Here is a 15059-nt window from a genome sequence, read left to right as displayed (position 1 = left end):
ACTTAAGACTGGGCTGAATTTATCAATTGGCATGTATCCATGAGAGATTCTGGATTCAGTGAGCTAACTCAAGCAGCTGAGAGTAGTTCTAATTGTTGGCTTTGATTTAATAGTGTTCTATGCTGAGTTAAATTGAGATAATAGAAATTCCTTGGTCTTATATGAACAGTGATTCTCAACCCTGTTAGACCCAAAGTCCCCTTTTTATGATAATTTTATGGTAATATCCCCTTTATTCTTAAATGAAATTTATAGTTAATATAATCTACTTATACATATTATGTTTTAAATCAACATAATATTCTGTGACATAAGAAAACAAAAGGAAATTATCATCATTTCTCTGTATGAATGCTTAGGCACAACTCTGCTAGAAGACACAGCAAAGTAGTCCTATGTCGGCATCTATATTCAGAGTTGCCTTGATTACAACAGCTCCAGATGCAGACTGATACAGATGTGTTCTTTTGAAGATAAAAGTTCACAAGCAGTACTGCAGTCAGTAATATGATTTTTCCAAAGTGATGAAACAAGTGTTGGTAGAGTTCTGAACAAAACATATAGTAATATCTTTATTTACACGATTCTTGCTTTCCAGAAAATTTAGTGTATATTAAAACCTTGCAAAAGTACTTTGTGTTTATATATTAGGTGGAGTTAGGTTCAGATGATTGTAAACAGATTTTTCACATACAGTAATGTCTGGAGGACCACTGAATGTTATGCGGGATGCAGTACAATTCTTTGTTGAGTCAGTCTGTCCCATGAATTGCAGGACATTTACTATTCCTGGCCCCTGCCAGCAAATGCTTACTACATTCCCTAATCACTGTGACATCCAATGGTTCCACAGATTCCCAAAATTCCCTCAAGAGGTACACAAGAACAGATCTAAACACTCAGAGATATGGGGATCTTAGAGTGGACTGATCATGTGTGACCAGCTCAACAACCCCCTATATCCTCTTGGGAGGTTCCAAAGGATATTTCCTTTACTTGGGCATACAAAGTTTAATGGTCAAGGAAATAAGACTATTCTTGAGAGTTGCTAAAGTGCCTGTCCTTGTAGGCTGGGAGTGAAGGAAGGAGATGCTGCCATTTAAATGGGCTCTCTAATTTCAACAGGAATGATGGGAAACTGGAATGCAAAGGCCAGCTAGCAGTACTTAACCACAGAGGCAAATGGGCATGGTTGCTGTAATAGGCATCAGGACTGGAGGGACAGACTAATTTTATTCTCAAGAATCTTCTGCAATCATTAATGGGTCATGTAGTCTTTAGGACTAAATAACTGGGCAGGTTATTAAATAAGGTTCTACATGACCTATATAACCAAACCAAATCAAATCAAACCAACCAGCCAACCAAATAAACAAAAAATTTTAGGTCTGGTATATAGAGCCTGATTTGAGTCATGACCCCTCACCATAGTAGGAGTCTGTTTCAAACCCAGAGCTCCTGGCTTTTTCCAAAAGACCTTGTGTCATTTACTGAGTTAACTGTACACTGGGGAAAGAGGAATACTCTTTCAGGATTATTGAACACCAATGGCTATGAGCTGCCATGAATCCCTGGGAACCCAGAACATTACAATGGTCACTCAGTTGAGTTTGACTTACAAGGTCAGATCATAAATGGAGTTGGGCTCCAGGGCATCTCACAATGGGTCTTGACATTTACAAACCCATTCTATCATTACTTCTATTATTCCAGAATGTATATCGGAATAGTATACTCAGCAACTGGTAGAATCCTAACATTAACTTCCAATCAAGTAGTAAAGGGCTCTTATGGTAGAGAGGGTCAAGTAGAACACCCCTCCCGATCAAAATAGCAAACCAAAAGCAACATTGCATTCCCTTCCTAAGAGAATCCTTAAAATGAGTGCTTTAAAATAAGGTTTAAAAAACTTGGAACAAACAAGATGTAGTAGTCCCCATCTTATCTCCATTGAACTTGACATTGTCCTGTGCTGAAGATAGATAGGTCCTGGTATCATAAGCTTAATCAAGAAGAGTAGACAATTGTACCTATGGTCTCTTTACTGGGTCAAATCAACATAATTCTACAACTTGTATGAAGCTACTGATTTATAAATGCATTTTTTTCTATCTTAGTAAGCTGAGAACACTAAAAGCAGCCTGGTTTCTCCAATGTGAACAGTACTACACCTTCATTATCTTGATAAGCAGATGTCATGTGTGCTAAAGAATGGTAAATAAATCCCATAAAAATGCATGGTCCTGCTACCTCAATAAAGTTTCTAAGATTCCAATTATTTGAGTCACAGCAGCATAGTCCCTCCAAAGGGAAAGATACAGTGATATACCTTAAAACTCTACTTTGAAAACAAAGGCACAACACTTAGTAGGATTGTCTGCATTTTGGAGTTAGTATGTGCCATGGTTGGGTGTACAGCTCTGACTTTTTACTGAGTAACCTATAAAGCCATTGCTGTTAATGCAATACACATTCAGTAGAAATCATACTTCAAATTTTGAATTTTGATCCTTCCTGGGCTAGCAGTATGCAGTATGCTACTCTCTTGTGATGCCAGGAACCAGCAGTGAGCCCAGGTCCCAGTCAGCCACACAATCATGAACCAACCAACACACTTACAATGATTTTGTACCCATTTTCACTTTCATTACAGTATTCAATAAATTATGTGAGATATGCAGCCCTTGTTTAAAAAATAGGTTTTGCATTAGATGATTTTGCTCAACTGTGGTCTCGTGTAAGTGTTCTGAACACTTTTAATGTAGACTAGTCTAAGCTATGATATTTGGTAGGTTAGGTGTATTAAATGCATTTTTGACAGGATATTTTTAATTTATGATGGGCTTCTCCATACATAATGCCATTGTAAATCATGGAAGATCTGCATAATGACTTGATTTTCCTTTTTTCCCTTTTTCTTTCCTCTGCTTTTATACAAAGTGTATTGGTAGAGGTGAGTTTATTTAATCTACATGTCGTAGGTTAGCAAGAGAGGTTTGTGACCGAACCAGAGGAAGAAAGAGCATCACCCAGAAACGGAGGCAGTGACTGAGATTTTGGGTCTCCTCTTCTCGAAAGATGGTAAGGATGTTTTCATTTGTACAAAGTATAGTTGCATTGTGTTAAGTGGGAATACACTGTCGTTGGAAGTTTAGGTCTGGGAAGAATGGTGAGTATAGATGTTAGGTAACCAAGAGGACTATCGCACATACTGTGGAATGGTTTGCACAACACCTACTGTGCTGTTAACCCTTGTCCCAGAATGCCTTCCTGTAATGCAGAGGTTGGAAAGCAGAAAACCATTCATCCCAGAATTTAGATTTAAGTTGCAGCTAAGGTTCTAGATTCAGATTATGTGTACTGGGCCAAGCATATGCACTCTGAGGGAATCTGACCTGGAACTGAATTATGTGAGAATAGAGACGGATACAGATTGTGAAGAGGAGATAGGGTTCTAGAGCTGGCCGCTATGGCTGCGGCATACCGATTGCCAGGGAGCCTCCTGGTTTAGCAGGAGGCTTTATTTTCAGCAACTTTGATGTGGCAGAGGTGGCCTGGTTCTGGTGCCAGCCATTGTGGAAGCAGCTTCCTGATTCAGCAGCTTCCTGATCATGACAGGGCCCGACACTACTTAGTTTTATGGTATGACTTTGGCAGAGGTCCTGAAAGCTTGACCCAGAGATTCCTCCTTCAGCTCTTTCAATGATTGTACAAATCAAATAATTTTCTTTGGACTTAAACTAGCTAGAATATAGTCTCTAGACTGTTAATCTATAACAAGAGATGTGGGAGCTAGGAAACAGGAGATCTTCCACAGGAGAATGACAAAGAAATGCCCATCTTAACAACTACACACCAGGCCTAGGGGCCAATTGGTTCATATTAGAGTCGGAGGACGGTGGACTTTGGGACAAAGGCATCAAGCAAAATAGATGGAACTTACAGATTATCTGATATGATGGGGCATTTGGAAAAACTGCTAGGTGATTTGGAAAAATAAATGGTAGTAGTATTTGGAAAACACTTAGAGCTACGTACAGAAAAAACTTAAGCAAATTTTTGAAAGGAGGCAATTATTACTTACAGGAAAACCAGAGTGTTTACAGAAAGGACCTATCATCATAGTACATTATTTTGCAAAATAGTGAACAATATTTACATATCAGAATGATATATAACATTGGATATTGCTTTAACAAAATTTTTTGAGAATGGAAAAAGGGAAGTACAGAAGTAAATCCTCAACTACCATAAAAGGTAATCTATAGGTTCTGCCTAAAATTGACAAGTCAAGAAATAGCATAATTTTAGAAAGATGGAGATGAATAGCAGAAGATTCAGCTAAAAAAGGTGAAAATGGATGCTCTTAAGGAGTTATAGTTGGTGGTAGAAAGAGAAAAGTCTACTATTTCTTTTATTTCTCTCTCTCTCTCTCTTTTTTTTTTTTTTTTTTGGTCACTAGATGGTTTTATTTGCCTCTATTTTGAATGAGTTGTTACAAGCATTCTCCACTGTTAGTGTTTTCCTGTGCATCACCTTTTCAAAATGCTCTTCCTTGTTTTATGAGTGTTTTCTTTGAGTCACAATCTTATACCCAGTATTACAAGGTCAAACACATGTCACAGTCCTCCCTTGATGCTTTTAACTTTTGGCGTCTGTTTGAGAGGTGTCTCTACTCAGTGTGCTCTCTTGCCCTACATTCTTTTTCTAGAAATGTGTCTTATCTTAAGACTCTTGTTTTATGCAAACATTGCTGCCCAAGTATATTACAAGTGTTACTGCCAGTTTGCACAGATTTTCAGTCTCTGAGAAACTGGTAGAATATAGTGGGCAGCACAGCAGTTGCTCACGAGTTCCTGATCTCTTGAAGGTACCATTTTACATTTTTCAGTTTAATAGAATTTAGAGTTATATAGGAATTAATGTAAAATAGATATGCAATACCAGCTTTCTATTGCAGCCTTTACACTAATGGGTATGAGAATTAATGGTGGTTGTGTCTTCTCAGACATTAATGAGAAAAACTCTTGTTTTTTCCACAGCAAGGACTAAGAAGATTTTGCTTTATTATTTTTCCCACTCCCACCAACTTTCAAAAATTTTAAACTTACAGGAAGTTGCATAGTGGACCCCCTCCCTTATCCCTTGCTTAGATTCACCAATTGCTAACATTTTGCTACATCTTCTTTATCTGTAGTTCTCTGCTTAACCACACTAGGGCTTCACACAGGAAACTTCCCCCAGTGCCACTATCTAGCGTCTGCTCCAATCAAGGATTGTGTCAGGTTAAGTTGCCATGTCTCAGTTCCTGGCTTTCTTTTCTTTCATAACATGGGCATTTTGTTGAAAGTCAAGGCCAAAAATTGTTTTTTAGAATGTCCTTCAATTTGGATCTGTCTGACTTGTTTCCTTGTGATTAGATTCAGATTGAACTATGGGCTACATTTTAGAGTAGACCCTTTGAGGCGAAATGTCCACTGTACATACACTGTACCTGACCTAAATGGTTCTTATTTTGAAGGAATTATTAAATGAGAAGATAAAAAGATGTAGATTTTAGGTCCATTGTAGTCATTCTCAGAGAAGCGACCAGAGGTTTGTGAGCAGGAAAAAGCAAGGGCTGTATCGTCGAAACTTGTATGGTTGTAAACTAACTGAAGTTTATCACCAGCCTCATGGGCATTTAGCTCAACTCACCTGTTGGCTGCTGTTGATCCAGCGCCATGCGGTGCTCTTGTTCCAGAGTCAGATTGAGATTGTCTTCTTTGTGATCCCTCTTATTACCTGCCTCACATCATTGATCCTGACCTCCTCATCCCCTGCTATCTGATGGATGAGCCGGTCGCCTTCCTTACCCTCACAAGGGACAAGAACCTGGAGTTCTCTCCACTCCAAAGAGCCCAGTGGTCCACCATGTGCATGCTGGTGGAGCTGTACACCCACAGCCAAGACTGCTTTGTCTACACTGCAACGAGTGCAAGCACCATGTGGAGACCCGCTGGCACTGCACCATCTGCAAGGGAGTCCCCTGAGGTAGGGAGCAGAGGGCACTGGAGGGTACCAGGTCTCTGCCTCTGGTCAGTGGTCCAGCAGATGCACCTGGAACACCTACATTCTGGGCCAGGCCAGATTGCACACAGGACAGGATACAGCCATTTCTCGTTTGTTCCAGTAATGCTAGGAGGTGGACTCCACCCCCCAGCATGGGCTCCTCTCTCCAGGCAAGCCTGTGCTCTGTGCTCCTTCCCACTCTGGCTGGCCTTACTCTGGCAAGGGCTGCAGCCTTCCATTTGGGGAGGTGTGGGTAGAGGGATTGTAGGCTGGCCGCCTGGCTGGGGTGAACCATGGGGCCAGGTGGACAGTGGGGCCAGGGCCACTTACAAACAGTGCCAACCCCCACCCCACCACCAAGGCTACTATTTCTTGATGTAAGCCTCTAATGCTACTTGATAATTTATCTGTTTGTATATATTACTTTGATGAAATTTTTACAAATTAAAACAAAATACAATTCAGGTATTAAATATTCCACTCAAGAAGTCAGAAGAAAATATAGCAAAATATAGCCATATAAGTAAATGTAAATAATTAATAAGAACAAAGAAATGGACTGGTAAATAAGAACCAAAACCAAAAATTAAAATGTAATCTTAATTGAAAAAACCAAAAGCTGTTTCATTGAAAATACCAATAAAATAGAAAAACTTTTGGTAAGAACAGTCAAGAAAACAATGAGTACAAATCATTAAACACCATTAAAAACAAGAAACGGACACAACTGCTTAAAGAAAGATTAAATGCTTTTAGATAATATTGTTAACTATTATACCAAAGTAACTTGACAAGCTACTTGAAATGGATGATTTTCTAGGAAAATATAAATGTTACTTTTGACTCAAGAAGGATTAGAAACGGGTGGGGGGATGGGTTAGCCTGGTGATGGGTATTAAAGAGGGCACGTACTGAATGGAGCACTGGGTGTTATACGCAAACAATGAATCATGGAACACTACATCAAAAACTAATGATGTAATGAATGGTGATTAACATAACATAATAAAATAAAATTAAAAAAGGAGTAGAAACAATAAATACATTAAAACCTTAGGAGAGAGGCGCCTGGGTGGCTCAGTGGTTAAGCGTCTGCCTTTGGCTCAGGTCATGATCCCAGGGTCCTGGGATCAAGCTCCTCATCGGTCTCCCTGCTCGGTGGGAAGCCTGCTTCTCCTTCTCCCACTCCCCCTTCTTGTGTTCCTGCTCTTGCTGTCTCTCGCTCTCTCTCTGTCAAATAAATAAATAAAATCTTTATTTATTTATTTTTTTTAAAGAAGATTTTTATTTATTTATTGACAGAGAGAGACACAGCGAGAGAGGGAACACAAGCAGGGGGAGTGGGAGAGGGAGAAGCAGGCTTCCCACAGAGCAGGGAGCCCGATGTGGGGCTCGATCCCAGGACCCTGGGATCATGACCTGAACCGAAGGCAGACGCTTAACGACTGAGCCACCCAGGCACCCCTAAATAAATAAAATCTTTAAAACAACAACAACAACAAAACCTTAGGAGAAATTAGAACCTGTCAAAGAACCACTCTAAAAAATTAATGAATTTTACACAATTTCTTCCTAGTTTCAATAATTTTTATATTGTACAAACTGTTCAGGAACATGTGCTTAAAAAGTGTTTCCAACCTGTTCTATGAATCTAACCTACCCATAGTTCTAGTTCTAAAATACAATTATAGCACACCAAAAATAAAATTATAGGCAGTCTCACTAATGAACAAAGATGCAAAAATGCTAAATCATTAGTAGCAAATTAGATTCTGTAGTATACAAAGAGATGAATACTTTTGCCTAATTAGGTTTATCACAGGAATATAAAAATGCATCAGCTTTACAGAATCTAAGGATGAGATTCACCACATTAACAGAGTTATATAAAAGCAATCATCTCAAAAGATGACAGAAAAAAAATTCAATAAAAATTCCACATCTATAAACAACCTTAGTAAGCTAGGAATATATCTGATAAAAGTGATCTACCAGACTCTAAGGCAAACTTCATATTTAATGGTGAAACATTAAATGCAATCCCATTCAAGTCAGAAAAAAAAAAGACTGCAAGTATCAACACTGTACTAGAGGTACTAAGTAATGCAATAAGATAAGAAAAAATACAGTATAAATTTTGAAACAGGATAAACCAATGGTCATTATTTTTAGCAATATGTATTACTAATATTACTTACAAAATGTAATAAAAAAATAAACAAGCAATGTCAAAACAAACACACAAAAACCCATATAATGCCAAAGATTAAATCTATTAAGACATGAGCAAGACCAAATGAAGAAAACTATAAAATTTTATTCAGAGACACAAAAGACTATCTGACACATAGAGAGAGAGATCATGTTCCTGGATAGGTAGACTAAATACTTTATTCCTTTAAAATGTAACCAGTAAATTCTACCAAAGGATATTTTAATTTGTTTCCAAAACTTCATACATCTTTGTGAACATCTGGACTAATCTACCAGTCTGATTGTCTTTCCTTTGTAGATATTTTTCTTTCTTGAAGTATATAAAATTTCTTTATCTTTGAAATCTATAAATTTTATCAGAATGCATGTAGCTGTACATCTCTTTTTCAGTGATCCTGACTGCATATCTATTTATAAATTTCTTTTGGTTATTTTCTTTATTTTTACTTCTAGCAACTCATTAAAAACAAAACAAAACGAAACACTGGATTACTTACTTCTGCATTCCATGTTTTTACCTTTAATCTAATAACTTCCATCAGCCAGTTTGTTCTCCATTATGGGACAATTCACACATTTAATTTTCCATAAGTTGGTGCTCATTCAGTTATAATCTACCTTAACTAGATTAAAAAATAAAATATATTTCTCTTTCTTATTCTCAGATTCCTTCCTTTGAGCAGGAGCAGAGCCTGTGGCTACAGAGATTGCAATCTCCCTGGAGCAAGTTTCCAAGCAGGCTTCCTCTTGAGTGGTTTTGAGAACAGGACCAGGCACGTCTTTCCCTGGGGGCAAACCTGTAAAGAGGTTTCCTCCAGAGTGGGAGGCTAATAAATATTTGTGAACCAGCCAATTCTCCTTGCAAGCAAAAAGGATATGAGTCAAAGCCATTCTCTAGTTCTCCCTAGAAAGAATGGTTAAAAGTAACTGCCAACAAGCTGGTGCTCCATTTTCTTGCTTATGTTAGCTCAGTGAAAATTCCTGGGGTCTTGAAATATGTAGGTGGGATAGGCCTTTATTTTCCAGGATTAGGCAAAACATATCCATTTTATATTTGCTGGATTATTTTTGTAGATATTTAGAAAGGAAGGTTGTGAAATACATGTGCTTATGTTACCATCTTACCTTCATTCCAGAAGAATTTGTCTATCAGATGTTGTTAATTGGAAAGGTAAAAAAGGAGGATGTGCAATTAGAACAGTGCAAACAGTAACTAGAAGTTATTTTTACTTATTTTGCTGAAGTACATCGAACATAATATAAAGTAAATAAAATCTTAAGTATACAGCCTGATTAAATCTGTACAAAGTGAACACACCTATGCAACCACCAGCCAGGTGGAGAAGACTTTAAGAGGCCTAGCTGTTTTTCTGTTGTTTTGGGAATCCAGCTATCAGACTGAAAGAAGACTGGGCTAGACTCCTGAGTGATGGGACACTGTGTGTGGAGGGGTAGGGGGGCACACATGGAGGAGCAGACAGTGAGTGAAGCTACCTTGGAACTTCTAGCACAACTTCTAGTTGAATGCAGCTGAGTGAGTGACCCCAGCTTTTGCTACACAGAGCACAAAAGCTGCCCGAGTCCTGCCTGAATTCCTGACCCAGAGGATTGTGAAAGAGTTCCATTCTTTTTCTTTGTATGCATCATATTATCTTGATAACATCTCAAACTTAGAGAAAATTTGCAAATATACCACAAAGAACCTTTTCCTAAATCATTTGGAAGTTAAATTTCTGATTTGATGTCCTAACAGTAGGAATATGTTATGAATTCATAACCACAATACAACCATCAAAATCAGGAAATTAACACTTGTGATCTCCTTCATAGGGAACAGGTTCAATCCAGAATCACCGATCGCACTTACTTGTGCTGCATCTTTAGACACCTTCAGTATCAAACAGTTCCTTAGTCTTTCTTTCACTTCCATGACCTTGATATTTTTGAGAATTACTTGCAAGTTATTTTGTAGAATGTCCTTGAATTTGGATTTGTGTGAGATTTCCTTATGCTCTCAGGTATTGAACCTTTGTCAGGAACATCACAGGAGTAATGCCCTTTCTCATTCCATCCAATCCAGGCACACAGAATTTTTATTTGTTCCATTTAACTCTGATCACTTGATTAAGGTGATGTCTGCCAGGCTTCTCCACTTTACAGTTACTCTTTTTCCCTTTATTATTAATAAGCATTTTGTAAAGTGGTACTTTGAGACTATTATAAAGTTTCACCAAACCTTCAATTTATTCATTTATTAATATATGTTACAATGGACTCATGAATTCATAACCTGTTCAAGAATCATTCTGTTGTTCATATGATCCCCATTTTGGCCAATGGGAACTCTGTTCAAATTGACTTCTGTGTCCTTTTGACATGTCCCCGTCATTCTTTGAGTGTTTCTTTTTTTTTGTCTGGAATAATAAAATATCCCAGGCTCATCTTTTACTTTCCCTGCACCAACTCTGGAATCAGCCATTTTTATAAGAGTCCTGATTCCTTTTAGTGGAGAATAATAGTATTTAGAAGACAATTTCTGGACAGTTGGTGTATTCATTGCTATTATGGTGAAGCATTGTTGTTCTAGGCCAAGATTAGGGAATGTATGTATCTTATATTTATATGCATTTTCATATCTGTCTACAAATACTGAAATCTATGAGTTCACACCAATACTTCTAATTCTAATCCAATCAAAGTGTTCATTCTAGTTTTGTCCTTTTCCATATCTGTTTCTCCAAAAAATAAGGAATTTGGCACCCATCATCATTAATATATTTTGTTATTTTTATATATTATACTCGTATTTTATATATTATATTTTTATGTATTATTCCCATTGTCTGCATGCTTACCTTGTTTAAGGAAGAGCAATAAGTCTGGTGTAGCAAGAATGGGGGGAGCAAAAGGGAAAGTGGTAAAAAATGAAATCAGCATTGTATCACTAGTATTCTAATATTAAATCTTCCTTCTGATTCCATGATAAGATAGAATATGTTAGTTAAATTTAAATTTAAATTAAGTCGGGGCACCTGGGTGACTTAGTCATTAAGCATCTGACTCTTGGCATGTGATCAAGCCCCACTTAGGGCTCCGTGCTCAGTGGGGAGTCTGCTTGAAGATTCTCTCCTTTTGCCCCTCCCCCCACATACACTCACTCTCTCAAATAAATAAATCATAAATAAATAAATAAATTTAACTTAAGTGATGGCTAATCTTATACATGGATTTCCAGACATGTACATTTTTTTTCCTGTGTTTTGTTTTGTCTTTTGAGTTATTTTTGTCTTATTCATCCTGTATGTCCCATAATACTTACCTAGCACAGAACAGGTGCCCCATAATTTTTATTATCTACTTTAAATTAAAATTTTAAAACTTAATAAATTTAAATTTGTTTTTAAAAACAATTGAATATTTTAATTTTCTAAATAGGTATTGACTGATTTTTTTTTCATAAAGGAAATAATGCAGTATTTCAGAGGAAACTGGCTTATTTTTATATATTCTTAAGGTTTTTTTTTAAGCATTCTATTGTTTTAAATATGTAACTTAGATTCTTAAAAATAACATTTCCTTCCCCTAAATACCAGTGTATTTATTTTTTCCTATTTGGCAAACATTGATTTGCGGCTTCCAAGGTTTATAATAGAATGAAAATCAACCCACACCATTCTCAAGACTTAAAATCAACACACATCTTATTGCATTTCTCTTTTTGGATCTCTGTTCAGAATAACTAGGTAACAGCTTCTTAATGCTATACCTTGGTGAGCAAATGGTGTTTTGTAGAGTGTAATAATAGGATCCAGTCAGGAAATGGGAACTACTCTCAGACCTATGAACAAAAGGACCTTAGTACAGAGACTTGGTTATGTAAGTGATGAAGGCCCTGAGAAGCCTCACAGGGACAGGGTGACAGCCCAGGTATTAGCAGGGGCAATGAGATGAGGAGTTCTTTTTTTTTTCAGGGGAAAGCACGAACGCAGTCCCCCACTACCACAAATTATGCAGTCGAGTTTCCCACATTTGGGGAAATCGCAGGGGTCAGCACATCTGGAGTGCAATGGATAAGACTTGCCCTGGATGAGGAGTTCTTATCAGAGCCTAGAGGGCCTAGAGGGCAGGGCCATGCAGCAAGGGGACAGAACAATAGTGAGAAGTGCCCAATGGATGCTAGGATCCCAGGGAGAGGGACACCCAGTAGGAGCTACAGCCACAGAGAAGGCACAGTGACTGATGGAGATATCACCTGAAGCAGAGGGAGAAACAGGAAAATGGCTTGACTTCTCCCTTTCTGCTACCTTCCAATCTTTTGCCCATGCCTCCCATTTGTATGAACCTAACGGGATCAGTTAGCAAGGGAGCCTGGGAAACGCAATCCCTATGAAAAGCAGGGGAACAGAGAAAAATGGATATGAGAACAGCACATGTTTCTTAGCTCTTATTTTCAGGAAAACAAATCAGTAGTGACTTTATGAAACAATAATAATGCCTCATGGAATTTTAAAATATATGTAGAATTAAATTACATAATGATAGTAGCACATAGGCAGTAAGAGGAAATCGAAATCAAGTGTTCTAAGGTCCTTCCATTACCCGGGAAGAAGTAAAAGTCATGAATTGTATTAGAAACCTTAAAAGATCAACAGTTACTCAACATCACTAATCATTACGGAAATGCAAATCAAAATCACAATTCATACCCATTAGGATGCCTATTACAAAACAAAAACAAAAACAAAACAAAACCAGAAAATAGTAAGTGTTGGTGAGGATGTGGAGAAGTTGGAAACCTGTGCATTGTTGGTAGGAATGTAAAATGGTGCAGCTGCTTTGGAAACAGTATGGAGTTTCTTTAAAAAGTTAAAAATAGAATTACCATATGATCCAGCAATTCTGGGAATATATCTAACATAATTGAAAGCAGACTCGAAAATATATTTGTATGCCCATAATCACAGCAGCATTATTCACAATGGCCACAGAAGATATACAATAGAAGAAAAGAAACAGGTAGAAGAAAAGATAGAAGAAACCCAAGTGTTCCTGAACAGTTGAATGAATAAATAAAATGTAAAAGAAAAAACCCAAGTGTCCATCAACAGATGAATGAATAAACAAAATGTGATAGATGCATACAATGAAATTATTCAGCCAAAGAAAAGGAAGGAAATTCAGACACATGCTACAACATGGGTGAACTTTGGATATAGTAAATGAAATAAGCCAGACACAAAAGGACAAATTACTGTATGCTTCCACTTATAGGAGCTGCCTAGAGTAGTCTTATTCATCGATAAGAAAGTAGAAAGGTGGTTTCTAGAGTCTGAGGGGAGGGAGGAACGGAGGGTTATTGTTTAATGGGCACAGAGTTTCACTTTGGGAAGATGAAAAAAGTTCTGGAGATGGATGGTGCCAATGACTGAACAGTAGTGTGAATGTACTTAATGCCAGTGAACTGAACACTTAAAAATGGTTCAAATGGTCAATTTTATATTCTGTATATTGTACTACAACTTAAAAAATGAAGAAAGTATATACACTCCCAACTTATTTTATGAGGCCAGCAAACTTTGACATCCAAACTGAAGGCATATAAAGAAAGAAAGAAAACATCACAGATGTCTCTGATGAGCTGTATACAAACTCCTAAACAAAATATTAGAAAACAAATCCAGTGTTAATTAAAAAGAATAGTACATTATAACTAAGGTGGAGTTATTCCAAGAAAGCAAGAATGGTTTAACACTTGAAAATGAACAAAATATAGGAGAAAGCCAAATACTCATCACAACAGATGTAAAAGAAAAACATGTGGTGCAATTCGATACCTACTCATGATTTTAATATTCATCACAACTCTCGTGCCCTACTTAGGATAGAGTAAATTAGTACAACTACAATGTAAAACTGTTTTGTAATGTGTACTAAGGTTAAACATATGCATACCCTATGACCTAGCAAACCCCCTCCTAGATATATATCCAACATAAATAAATACATATATACAGGAAAAGACAACTGAAAGAATATTTATAGGGGTGCCTGGGTGGCTCAGTCGGTTAAGCGTCTGCCTTCGGCTCAGGTCATGATCTCAGGGTCCTGGGATGGAGCGCTGCATCAGGCTCCCTGCTCAGCGGGGAATCTGCTTGTCCCTCTCCCTCTGTACTCTCTCTCTCAAGTAAATAAATAAATCTTTAGGGGAAAAAAATAATATTTATAGCACCATTATTCTTATTAGCCCTAATCTGTAAACAATCCAGATGTCCACAAGGATTATAATAAATTGTGGTTTAGTCATGCAATAGAATACTATATAGCAATTAAATGAACCAACTACTTCTACGTGCAGCAACATGGATGAAACAAATGTACCATTGACTAAAAGAAGCCAGAAAGAAAGCTTACTGTTTAATTCTACTCACATAAAATTTTAAGACAGACTTAGTCTATGGCTTTAGAAGGCAAGATAGTGATTCCTTTTAGGAGAAAGAAGGCATTAACAACTTGGGGAGGGGAAGACACTTAGTGGATTCTAGGGTCCTGTTAATATTCTTCTTCTGGATGGTGTTACGTGATGTGTTCACTTTGTAATAGTTCATTTATACATATTCATGCACAATGCAATACAAAATTATTAGTAGAAACTTATTCAGGTGAAAAACATACTGAAAATATTTTCTTTTTTTTTTTAAAGGTTTTATTTATTTGACAGAGAGAGACAGAGCAAGAGAGGGAACACAAGCAGGGGGAGTGGGAGAGGGAGAATCAGGCTTCCCGTGGAGCAGGGA

General features: G+C 37.4%; 1 pseudogene; it reads right to left on the bottom strand.

Moving 5' to 3' along the window:
* Window positions 1-12233: 12233 nt before the first annotated feature.
* LOC123847287 (U1 spliceosomal RNA) lies at window positions 12234-12383 on the bottom strand (annotated as a pseudogene).
* Window positions 12384-15059: the final 2676 nt, after the last annotated feature.

This window comes from Mirounga angustirostris, unplaced genomic scaffold (genome assembly GCF_029215605.1).
Source record: "Mirounga angustirostris isolate CCGP_5_RB_7025 unplaced genomic scaffold, mMirAng1.0.hap1 SCAF_6, whole genome shotgun sequence".
NCBI classification, from domain to species: Eukaryota; Metazoa; Chordata; class Mammalia; order Carnivora; family Phocidae; genus Mirounga; species Mirounga angustirostris.
This window is presented reverse-complemented; position numbering and strand designations above follow the sequence as displayed.